This window comes from Electrona antarctica (genome assembly GCF_951216825.1).
Source record: "Electrona antarctica genome assembly, chromosome: 15".
Classification (NCBI taxonomy): Eukaryota; Metazoa; Chordata; class Actinopteri; order Myctophiformes; family Myctophidae; genus Electrona; species Electrona antarctica.
The window spans coordinates 33,068,156-33,080,611 of record NC_136796.1 but is presented as its reverse complement, the minus strand read 5'-3'; the positions used below and the strand labels follow the sequence as shown (position 1 = coordinate 33,080,611).

General features: G+C 45.2%; 1 protein-coding gene across 3 annotated transcripts in view; it reads left to right on the top strand.

Annotated features, from left to right (window-relative positions):
- LOC306938152 (cholecystokinin-like) overlaps window positions 1–12,456 on the top strand; it is a 54,104-nt gene that overhangs the window by 29,236 nt on the left and 12,412 nt on the right. The window lies entirely within an intron of this gene.

The window sequence follows — 12,456 nt, the reverse complement described above, 5'->3', positions numbered from 1 at the left end:
GCCCCTTGGTTTAACTATCTGGTTGAACTAAACATTACTGTGACTATATACACATAAGTTTCCCACCCAGACATTTTTTTGAGTGGTGTAAACCACTCCTACAACTGGCTTTTGTGTGCAGAAAAAAATGACCATGGTTGCTATGTTCAAAATAATTTCTGACGTAATTAAATCACACCCGGGTGAACTGGATGACCGTAGCAACCGTGGTCATTTTCTCTGCGCAAAAACAGCCAGTTGTGAAATCACATCCGGGTGTGATTTCATTACGTCAGACATTACGTCAGACCACAGCTGATCATGCTATATAAAACCTTACACCACTCAGTTCACACGGGTGTGATTTTTTTAAAGTATAGGATAGTATAGGATAGACACTATAGGATAGTATACTCAACGGTATCAGTATAGAGAGCATAGCAGTGGGCGTGGTTTTCTGGACCCACTGAAAAATCTGCCATACATTACAATTTTTCCCATAGAGATTTACACAAATATTTATATCAATTATTTTAAGCCCATAATCCAGCCATCCAGGATCCTAACACCGTTGATTCTGTGAAGAAAAAAGAGAAAAGAAAACCGCTATACAAAGGGTATTTACTATTTATTAAACGTAGTATATCATATATTTAATTAGGCTATTAATTTTTTTGTATGGTTCTTGAGATGCATGGATTACAGAAGTACGTACAGTACTTGTAGAGATTCCTTGCATTTATTGCAAAATTGTAACATATTGTATGAGGAACATTATAAAGTGATATATCCCATTAATATTCAGTTCACATTTATTTATTTATTATGACTTAATTTCAGATTTTAAATGAATACTTCACCGGGTGTTCTTTGATTGGTGTCCTTCTGCAACAGACACCCGGTGAAGTACACCACAATTACAGTAATATACGTATTATGTTCTCTTTCAATTCATTTACAAAAGCGTTACAGTACAGGCTAGAAGAAAAATATTGTCGCTGTCGGGCAGAAACCAGCTATCTCCATTGGTCTCCATCAGTGCTGTGTAGGTTATATACAAATATTGAACCAATGAAGTATTAAAAAGCACTCCATTGCATTGTCGACTAATACTATGACGAAAAATGTCGACCACCTGTTTTCGCTGACGAAAACTAAATGGAAACTAAATTAAAACTAAGCTATAGCCTATATCAGGGGTGCCCAAAAGGTAGATCGTGATCTACCAGTAGATCAGAAAGGCTTTGCAGGTAGATCGCATGACATGGCCCTAAAAATATATATAATTAAAAAAGGAAAAAGGCATCTGCCACTTGAATTAAGGTGACTTCATTGATTAACATCAAATCGGGCCTGTCAGCTCAAACCCACAATGCAATACTTTGTTTTCAAGAGAGTTGCGCAGATGCATTACAAAGTTAGACAAAACAAAATGGTACCAATTCCATTTCTGCCCTCTATTTCCCATTCCAAGTGCATTTGTCTTATGTAACACCAGCGACGCTATTCCAAAGCCCCTTCAAGTAAATTTTTTAACTATTTTCAGCAATGATATAATATTTTTTGGGTGTGTAGACCTTGTTGCGCTGGTCATTTTGAAAGTAGCTCTCAAGTCAAAAAAGTGCGGGCACCCCTGGCCTATATGATGACTAAAACTAAGACTAAATATATGTATTGACAATTCTGTCAACAAATTAAAACTAGACTAAAATGTTTGGATGGGACTAGTGAACAAGAGATCCAGTATAAATAAATGACACAAGTCATTTTACACTTGGTTGCATGCTGAAAATAGCAGATCTACAAGCTCTCACGGAGGAGACTGCCGACGAGCGGCGCCGTCGTCTGGCCAGGGAGCGCCAGTTAAGGCCCGGCCCTACCTGGGCCTTCATCAAACCCTGTACATTCAATACACTGCCCCCGCTGCCACCCTTAGATCTCCATATATGGAGTTGACCTGTTCTGACATTCCATATCTTGATCTGACCTCATCACACCCTGCACTCAAGATACGCTCCATATATGGCCAGTGCAGTGTCGCTTCTCGCCGGCCCTCAGGTGTCTTACTGGTATAGAAGTGTATATTTGTACATCTCTAAATGTTCTGATGAACTGAAAATGGTGGACCCTGTTGTAAACAATTAAGTGTAACGCTTTATCAGTGTGTCGTCCACAGTAACAGTCTTTGAATTGAGTTGTGCTTTCATGTGAAATGTACCCATTCTGCAAACTCTTCATAAATACTTCAATCAATCAATCAATCAATCAATCAATCAATCAAAAAACCCTTTTGTAAACAATAACCCCTTGTGTAAATTATGTTGTTTAACATTTTAGGTGAATATATGAATCAATTATTATCATTTTAAAACTCATTGTAATACCATTGCTGTTTCCCGTTTCTTTACGTTAGAAAAACACATGCTGTGTAGCATATACTGGCTTATATACTGTAAGTATAAGTCAATACATTCTAAACCATTTCATCTATTACAATACATTTAATTAGGTGTATATCTCCCAGAAGGAGTAAATTGTTACCAAATATTTCTTTTTGGCTTTTCTGCCTTCATTGAAAGTACACAGTACAGAGAGTCAGGAAAGAGCCAGAGAGAGACTCTAGGCAGTGACACGCAGCAATACAACGGTTGTCAGGCTCGGGAATCAAACCCATGACCGGATGTCGGCCTACATTATATGTAAGTCTCTATGTGGTAATATGCGCCTGATTTTTTTTCTTTTCAAAGTATTGTGGCTAATGGCTACAGGGTTATGTTAATCTGTTCAAGAAGTTCAAAAGGTCAAGCCTTCCAATTAACTGCACCCCGTTTTGACCAGTTTGAATCAGTTCTTCCCCATTCTGGGACCAACAAAACAAAAATTACCTTCTTTCGCTTGTGTACATTTCGACGTCATTGTGGCAGTTTGACGTGCCTCGCTCCGTGTCAACTCAAAACAGAGCAGCAACACAAACTCCCTCTCATCTGTAACGGAATGAAATTGGCTTTGTTTGTAAAACAAAACAAAACAAAACAAAACAAGGGTATATAATAATAGTATTAGTCATCATGGATATCTTCACCCTGTGGTGGGTCGTGTGCTTGCTGGGAGTAACCTATCCATTCAACTCTGTCTGGGGTCATTTATAATTCAACAGCGACACACAGTAGTCAAGAGGGGACGCACAGGGATGGTTCTATTACCGACGGCATTGTAACCGGAGTGACATTTCACGGTTCTTGCACAGATTTCGCCCCCACCACGTCCCCCGCATAGACACCTATATATGTGGTGACACTGACATAATGGGACCCAGCGTTAATGGAACTATCAGTCTCTGAGAGCAAGACAGGGTTATCATTCTTGACCGCTCTTATATGGCCTCTGACCAGTGATGTACTGGTCACGCACACATACATAGACGTAGACACACACACGCAATACCACAGTGTCCATTATTTTTCATTTCATAATGGTCATATTATCTATGCAGAGATATTCAACCGTTTCCGCCATGCATCAGCTCAGGGCCGAGACACTTCAGTGATATAGCCTCTCAGCTGATGTAATTTGAGTCTTGAGCACACCAGAATGGTGAGCCAGGGTTGCTGTTATTTATTTGTTTATTTATTCTTAAGTTACTTATTAAGTCTTTTAGTTCAATTATATTGCTTCATATATTTTTATTTTTATTTATTTATTTTATTTTAATTGCAGCGAGCTTAGAAATGCTCTGATGATGTGATTTGATTAACCCTTAAAATTGTATGTGGGTAATCAAAGATAATTCGTACAAAACTGATTGGCCATGACAAACAAAAGAGCAAACATGCACTCACAAGGACGCACATGGACACACACGCACGCACGCACGCACGCACGCACGCACGCACGCACGCACGCACGCACGCACGCACGCACGCACGCACGCACGCACGCACACACACACACACACACACACACACACACACACACACACACACACACACACACACACACACCAATCAATGCTTAACAGAGTGGCTAAGTATGAAGGCAATTTGTTATTGCTGCCATTGTGAATGTGCAGGGAATAGCAGGCAGATGCTGAACCCTTTTCAAAATCTGTAATTGGGAAATTGATGCTTTTGAAAGAACGGTCATGCATTTACTTCCCTGCTCGGTTGGATATCTTGTCACAGATGCATTGATCAGTAGATAGCTACATTGTAGAGAGGGGATCTGTATCCCTCATCTAAAATGATGATGGCATGGTTACTGCTATTACACAAGCCCCTTTGGAGGCTATGGTCAACTGCCAAGCCACTAATCGCAGCTTGCAATCGTGGCAGGAACGTGTAGACTATATGCAACTATGCTTTGTCCAAAAACACAGGGGGGGACTGACAAGAACATTCTGACAGCTCACTGCCAGCTCAGATTTGTGATAAATGGGCCTGAATTAACTTTTTGTAATCGTTTTGCAGGGGGAACATTTATCTTAGCTCCTTTGTAATGCCTTTTCCACTGGAATAACATTTCCTGGTAAGACATTTACATAAATTGCCAGGATTGGGCAGAGTAGGCTAATAATAGACTTATTTGATCCCGCAGGGGAAATTCAGTTCTCAGTTTCACCCAGCTGATTGTTGCCCAAGTGCTCAGGACTTAAAGGCAGTTAGGGGTTAAGTGCATTACTCACTCAGGGACACCTCGGTAAATTGTTGGGGCCAAGGATCAAATCTGGGACCTTCAGTTTCCCAGGTGGCCTCTATACTTATTCAGCTATGGCCACCCAAGTCATCCCTACATTGCCCTCTGAACATTTTAGTAGGCTATCATGGTGTCATTGGTGATGTCCCATGTTAGATGCAACAGGTTTCATGCTCACATGAGGTGTGTCTAGTACGCGACACTAGGCATTTGGGGAGTATAAAAACGTAATTGGGACAGACAAACAATAACTTCCATCTGTATGTTCACAGAGCAGCTAATGTAGCTCAGGTCGCAGCTCTCTCTCTGCTCTCTCTCTCTCTCTCTCTCTGACCCTCTGTTTCTGTCTCTCTGTGTGCATCTGCATAGTGTAGCATTACAATGGCAGATTTGTACGACCAACCTGTTTGTGTGATCAGCAATACGCTGGTGTATAAAGTGAAAAGAAACAGAGCAGTTTGAGGCAGAAAGGTGTGCAGACCTTTGATGTCACCCCTGTCCTACACTTCCAGCAGTCCCTTCTATACAAATCGGTGGAACAACAATGTCCAATGGTCTGTGTTCATATACCTTGTTTTTAATTTATTTGTAGTACCTTCTAAATGGAGCAACAAGGCTGAATAACGGTGCAACAACCCTGCGGGATGTGTAAAGAGGGCAAAAGAGTGTTTTATAGAACCATTGAGAACTTCACGATTGCTAGAGTTATATATTTAAGTACCCACACCACTGGGGACAAATTAATGTAAATACATAGGTCGCATTTACGTGCAATTCCCGTCAGTGTATCACTCAAAATCCCCATACATGGGAAAGCCCTCGTACATGGTGCCCATCACTATGACATCTGATGTCATAGTAAATGTGACCTCCTGTCGCAATTAAGCCCATATGGAGATCCCTGATGTCAGCAATATTGGCTAACAACTCCAAATCTGAAATTATAGACAAAATGCTATTTTCATTTATCTCATTACCAACAGTAACTGAATATATATTTAAATGGTATCTTTTGTTGAGTTTCTCTTACACAATAGGCCTACTTACTCTGTATGAAAGTATGAAAAGAATCACTAAAACTAACTAAATAAATATACAAAATACAAACTAATAAATACTAGCAAACCTGCTCTAAAAACGAATTAAAACCTAACTGAAATAGAATTTTTTTTTAAAACTAACAAACGAATAAAACAAATGAAAAATCCAAAAACTATTATAACCTTGAACCCATATGTGTATAATACATTTGTATTATCATATGTTACTCCTTGCTGTTTCTCTTTCTGTCCTGTTTCATAGGCTAGCTGCTATACTGCCATGACAACGTCATTTCCCCGTGGGATCTATTGAGGCCTATCTATAATACACAACCAACTATACAAATCAATGGCTCCCTGTAGCACTAATGCTTGCAGGCCATCCTTGTAAATAACAATGTGTCCTTAAGTGACATGCCAGGTTAAATAAAGATAATGTATAGATGGAAAGAATGATGGAGTTGCATCACCGAAGACCTACTTGAACAGTCCGAATTTTATAATAGAGAGGGTAATATCCTAGAGCAGATAACTCTAGAAAAGAAATGAACATTCATCTCCAAACTATTTACCTTATCAACTGTTGTTGAAACTGTATTATATTATACATTAACCAGCTCAGTGGCCTTGTGGAACTGGGAGGTCGGGGTTCGATCCCCGGTCGTAAAAGACTGTAAAAATGGGACCCAATGCCTCCCTGCTTGACACTCAGCATCAATGGGTTGGATTGGGGGGTCAAATCAACTAATCAAAACCCAAGAGATGGGTCAAATGTGGAGAACAAATTTCACTCAAAAACATGTGTGACAAATCGTACGACTTTGACTTTGATAACAGTTTGGGCACTGAGCCTGTGTCGTCACACCCACGACTGAGTGACCGTGCTGATATACAGTTTACAGTAATAGTAGTACCAGCAGCACTTAATACTAAGTATTAACAATGGCATTGACATTGACGATGGAAAGTATTGGAATGTTTAGTGGCTTTAGCAGATCGCATCTCCTCTAGACAGCATTACATCTGTGAGCCCAGCCTGCTACAGCTGAGCGTACAATCTCCAACAACAGCCTTCTATTGGCCAGGTCAAACAATGTTTTCATTAGCACTAATCGATAGTATTGACTTCTCCTGAGATCCTTTCAATTTAACAAAGAAGTTCTCTGTCTGTTGCTGTTTTAATTACTCGCACGCACGCACGCACGCACGCACGCACGCACACAGCATATAGGACCCCCTTTTCGGGTTCAAAGTAATTTCTCACCACAAATTGGTAGAAATGAGTTGGCAAAAAGGAAATCAACACACTGTACATCACTTACATCTTCATTTACATCCACCACAGGGGATGCTGCAAACCTTCAGAACACTGCGTTTTGGCAATTTGCACATGGTAATATCTGTGCCCATCTCCATCACAATGGGGCCACCGAGTTCCGAATTGGACGAGTTCTGTCTTGTCAGAGCAACGAATGGGGAGCATATAATACAGGTCATGCATTATGTCCTCCAATCCGCTCTGCATTGCTGTTTGATCTCCCGGGGCTCTGATTGTCACACCAGAAAGAGCAGCCACCTGTAGACTGTGAAATAAGGCCTATAGGAATGTGTGGCAATGAAGCCCATCTGCTCGTAGTTAACAGGGAGAACACTACTGTGCCGGACCCTGTATGGGGTGAATTTAATGCCATTATTAACTGCGTAGTTTTACAACCTGCGTCGTAATTACACTTCACCATAGAATCTCATACGTACGTACTTTTACAGAAACGTACGTCTTTAGAAGGACCTACGTGTTATTTGTCCCATTGTAATCCAATTCACACGTAATTTACAGATCCTAAAATTACGAATAAAAAATCACGACTAATGAATTCAAGTACGTATGTACGTTTCATCCATTACGCCCATCCATTTCTTACTACTAGGTACGTTTCATCCATTACGCCCATCCATTTCTGATATTACGCCCATCATTAAAGTCACGTATCACTCATTACGACCATCTCAATATAGGAGTCATTTTGGCAGTAATCTACCATGGGAAGAAGACGTACGTAAATGGACCAATCAGGGAATGGGGGCGGAGCCTCCGGTTGTTAAGGGAACCGGCACCCCATCTCTGAGGAGGACACCCGCCCTGGTCCCCGGCCCTATATCGGCCGTCCCTGGTCCGTTTCGGACGGGGGGAATCTCGTTGGAACCGGGCCGCCGTCCCGGACGCGCTCCCGTCGGTCTCGTGCCCAGGTGGGGGTCCGCGGGGGGTCCGCGGGGCATCTCGGCCGTCCCTGGGCCGTTTCGCACGGGGGGAATCTCGTTCGAACCGGGCCGCCGTCCCGGACGCGCTCCCGGGGGTCTCGCGGTGCCTAGGTGGGGGTCCGCGGGGGTCCGCGGCGGAAAGGGGCCTACGCGAGGCCCCGTAGATCTGCTGTTTTCTGGGGTTGGAAAACTCTCAACCAGGGCCTGGGAACCAGGCACCTGCTCTCCGCCGGTCCCCTGGGGTCCCCTCGTATGGCGCCGCACGGTGGCCACGGCGGGTACTGCGATGGAGGGGGGGTCTGAGCCCTGGGTGCTCACAGGCCCAGGCACAGACACCATCTGGGGGGAACTTCTGACCGAGGCCTCGGCCTGGTCGTGGAGACTGCTCTCCAGGGGTCCCTTGGGGTCCCCTCGTATGGCAACGCCCGGTGGCCACGGCGGGTACTGCGGCACAGACACTCGTATGGGGTGAATTTAATGCCATTATTATCTGCGTCCCAGGGGCGGGCGGTCCCTCTGACCGCGGGACCCCACCTCTTAAGGCCCAGGAGGGGTGCTTAAAGGTGGGTACTCGGGGACGGGCGGAGCGCCTGGTTCCCCGGGCCTGTCTGCTAAATCGCACTAAGTATAGAGGAGTCCCAGGGGCGGGCGGTTCTTTCGGCCGCGGGACCCCACCACTTAAGGCCCAGGAGGGGTGCTTAAAGGTGGGTACTCGGGGACCCACGGAGCGCGGGTCCCCCTGGAAGTGCTCCCCGGAGTTCGTTGGTAGTGCATGGCCGGGTGTGGGCGCCCTCCCCCGGGCAGAGGTCCCCAGGGTGTAGCCCCTGGTCCCTGTGTTGGGTGTTGGGTGCCTGTGCCTGAGTGGTGGTGTGGCTCCAGGCGTGGGAACAGGGGCCAGGTCCAGCCTCGAGGGTCTGTGCCTGGGATCAAACACCCAGTGTGCAGTACCCCCCCGTGGCCACCGGGCGTCGCCATACGAGGGCTCCACGGCTCCACGACCAGGCCGAGGCCTCGGTCAGCAGTTCCCCCCAGATGGTGTCTGTGCCTGGGCCTGTGAACACCCAGGGCTCAGACCCCCCTCCGTCGCAGTACCCGCCGTGGCCACCGGGCGTCGCCATACGAGGGGACCACAAGGGACCCCTGGAGAGCAGTCTCCACGACCAGGCCGAGGCCTCGGTCAGAAGTTCCCCCCAGATGGTGTCTGTGCCTGGGCCTGTGAGCACCCAGGGCTCAGACCCCCCCTCCGTCGCAGTACCCGCCGTGGCCACCGTGCGGCGCCATACGAGGGGACCCCAGGGGACCGGCGGAGAGCAGGTGCCTGGTTCCCAGGCCCTGGTTGAGAGTTTTCCAACCCCAGAAAACAGCAGATCTACGAGGCCTCGTGTAGGCCCCTTTCCGCCGCGGACCCCCGCGGACCCCCACCTGGGCACCGCGAGACCCCCGGGAGCGCGTCCGGGACGGCGGCCCGGTTCGAACGAGATTCCCTCCAGAATTATCTGTATAATTATGAGCTTGTAGATCTGCTATTTTTCAATGGCTAAAGTATAACATAATGCGTAAAACACCAAATGGGGTTCCCGTCTAAAAGTATCAATTCTGCAATGTAGACGTAAGTAATAGTCTGGAATTCAAAATTTACTTGAGTAAAGGTAGGCATTGGTATCAAAATGTACTTAAAGTACCAAAAGTGGAAAGTAGTCATTATGTAGAATGTCTGATTTCACAAGGTTTCAAATGTATAAAAGAATATTTGAGAATATTTTCTAATATTTTCATATAGCCGAAATGTCTATGCCTCGGATGGAGGCAGTGATCCTCAACCCGTTTAATTTCAAGGACCCCTAGTTTGACATGCATTATAGTCTACGGACCCCCATTTAATGGCATTTCTATCTCTGGGACCCTCAACTCTCAGAGTTACAGACCCATAAGGGTCCATTTGGTTCCAAACTATCATTTAGCTGGGGACCCCATAGAACTCCCTCAAGGACACCTGGGGGTCCCCGGACCCCACTTTGGGAACCACTGCCTCAGAGGATGAACCTTACTTATTTTGGTCACGCAGTGGCCTGTCCTCTGGCGGCTACTGTACATTAGGCCAACAATGTATGGATTATCATGAACTCAGCAAGTGTCATGATAATGATAATAATCCACCATTGTGGCGTTTTCCTCGCATATATCTAAATGACGGAGCGGTTGCGCAATTGCACTGTTTAATGCAATTTATTTGTGCGTGTTATAAGTATGTTTTTGTCAAAAACAAAGTTGTACATTATGTATATCCATAACATAAACAAGCAGCACGCTAGCAAACAATTCACTAGTTCTTTATTTCAATCATTTTATTATTATTATTATTATTATCATCATTATTTTCACAATTATATTACCTGATAATCTTCTTCTTAAATACACTAGTTTGAAACTCTATACCGTCATATGCAATTATCAAAACATTAGAAAGTAGCCGGCGTATCTGTGTGTCAGATTATGAAAATATAATAATAATAATAATAAAAATGATTGAAAGAAATAACTAGTCTGCGCGTGCTGCTTGCTTATTTTATGGACTAGACCTGTACGTGCCCGTCGCAGTCAGCCACCGGCCTACTTGGGAACGATGCAACTTGGGAACCTAATGATATACGTTGTCATAGCACCCGTTTTAACTGTCAGCCGGTGTCCCACATGGAGATCTGTGTATGTCCCTGTGTGCCTGTGTCACCGTCTCCACACCTTAGCGCAAAACGGTCTTAAGCTGCGCACTTCTTAAGCTGTGCGCAGCTTAAATTCCGAGTTTTTAGACAGCTGGTGGATGGAAAAGAAGCTCCACCTCCGCAGACTTTTTGCGCGGAGGAGAGCGTTTCCGGGAATCTGGCCGTCACGCAAAAAGTCCGCGGAGGTGGAGCTTCTTTTCCATCCACCAGCTGTCTAAAAACTCAGAATTTAAGCTGCGCGCAGCCGAGAACGTGCACAGCTCTTTCGATAGTGTGGCAGCACCTTGTGTGTGTGAAGACTGCAAACTGAAAAGTGTACTTGGCAATCAATTCGGCTCACTGGCAGAGCCTGATTGGTTGAGCCTCAATTGGCTGAGGCAGAGGCTGGAAATTGCACAGGTGAAAGGAGTTGGCCTCATTAGGCCCACTGGCAGAGCCTGGCCCAGGTGAAAGGAGTTGGCCTCATTAGGCCCACTGGCAGAGCCTGACCAAAGTACCGCTTTTCCTACCTTCATGCTTTTGTCAACATTTCCCATTGGGTAAGGAGCATTACGATAATGATAATTGTCTCCACCAGGCCGAAGGCATGGGGAGAGAGTATGTTTTGCACTCCGTCCGTGTGTGTGTGTGTCCTTCCTTCCGTCCGTCCGTCCGTCCTTCCGTCCGTCCGTCCGTTACCAGCTAATCTCCGGCACCGTTGGCCCGATCAATGCCAAACTTTGCACACACACTCCCTGGATGCCAACGATGAACCTCTGCCCCACATTTTCCAGAACGGCCTGTTATAGCGCCACCATGAGGCAGCTTTTCACATTGTTTACCTAAAACTGCACCGATCTGCGTGATACGTTGCATGCACACTCCCTAGAGGCCAAGGACAAACCTTTGACCTGCATTTTCCGCATCTGCCTTTTATAGCGCCACCAGGAGGCCGACTTTTGTAAAACACATTTGTTGATATTACTCCTCCAGATTCTGTCCAAAAATCTCACAAATCGTTACACAGTATCTCTATGGTCATGTGCTCAAGTCGGATGTTTCCGATATTTCATATTCCATCCTAATTGGCTATAATTGGCTTTCACAGTTTGCAAGATTGCCCCGTTTTGAACAAAAGCCTCAAATCATGAACGCAGCATGGAATTTACGTGAAATCTTTCACACATTTTCTTACTAGGCTGAGGAATATATCCCACCCTTTTCACATTGGCCTGTTATAGCGCCACCAACAGGTTGATTTTTGCAAAACACATTTTTGGAACAAAATGCTTCAAAAACATGTTTATATTAATCCTAAACATTTTGCCAAACATCTCACACAGTCCTATCCTCCTGGTGGAGACCTGTGCCCAGAAGGGCACTTTTTCTAGTTTGGTACATGTTACTTTATTCAAACCTGCATGTACCAGATTGGTAAGGGAAGCTTATTGGGTATTTGCAGTCCTCTGTTTGTATTGTGCGTGCGAGCGTGCGTGCGTGCCTGCGTGCGTACGTGCGTTCGTGTGCCGTGCGCGTGTGCGTGTGTGTCTTTAGGTGATACATACAGCACTGCTCTGCATGCACTGGAGGTTCCAGGTCTGTTTCGCTGTGACTCAACAGCCCACTTCAGACTGCATCAGGATTCAAGTACACTGAGGGGCTACTATAGCCTCCTCTGTGTCCAACACCAATGACAATCAATAATGTGGTTGTGTGCGTGTGTGCGTGCGTGTTCACGCTCGAACGCATGCATAGATGTGTGCATGCATGCATGTGTATAGAACAGC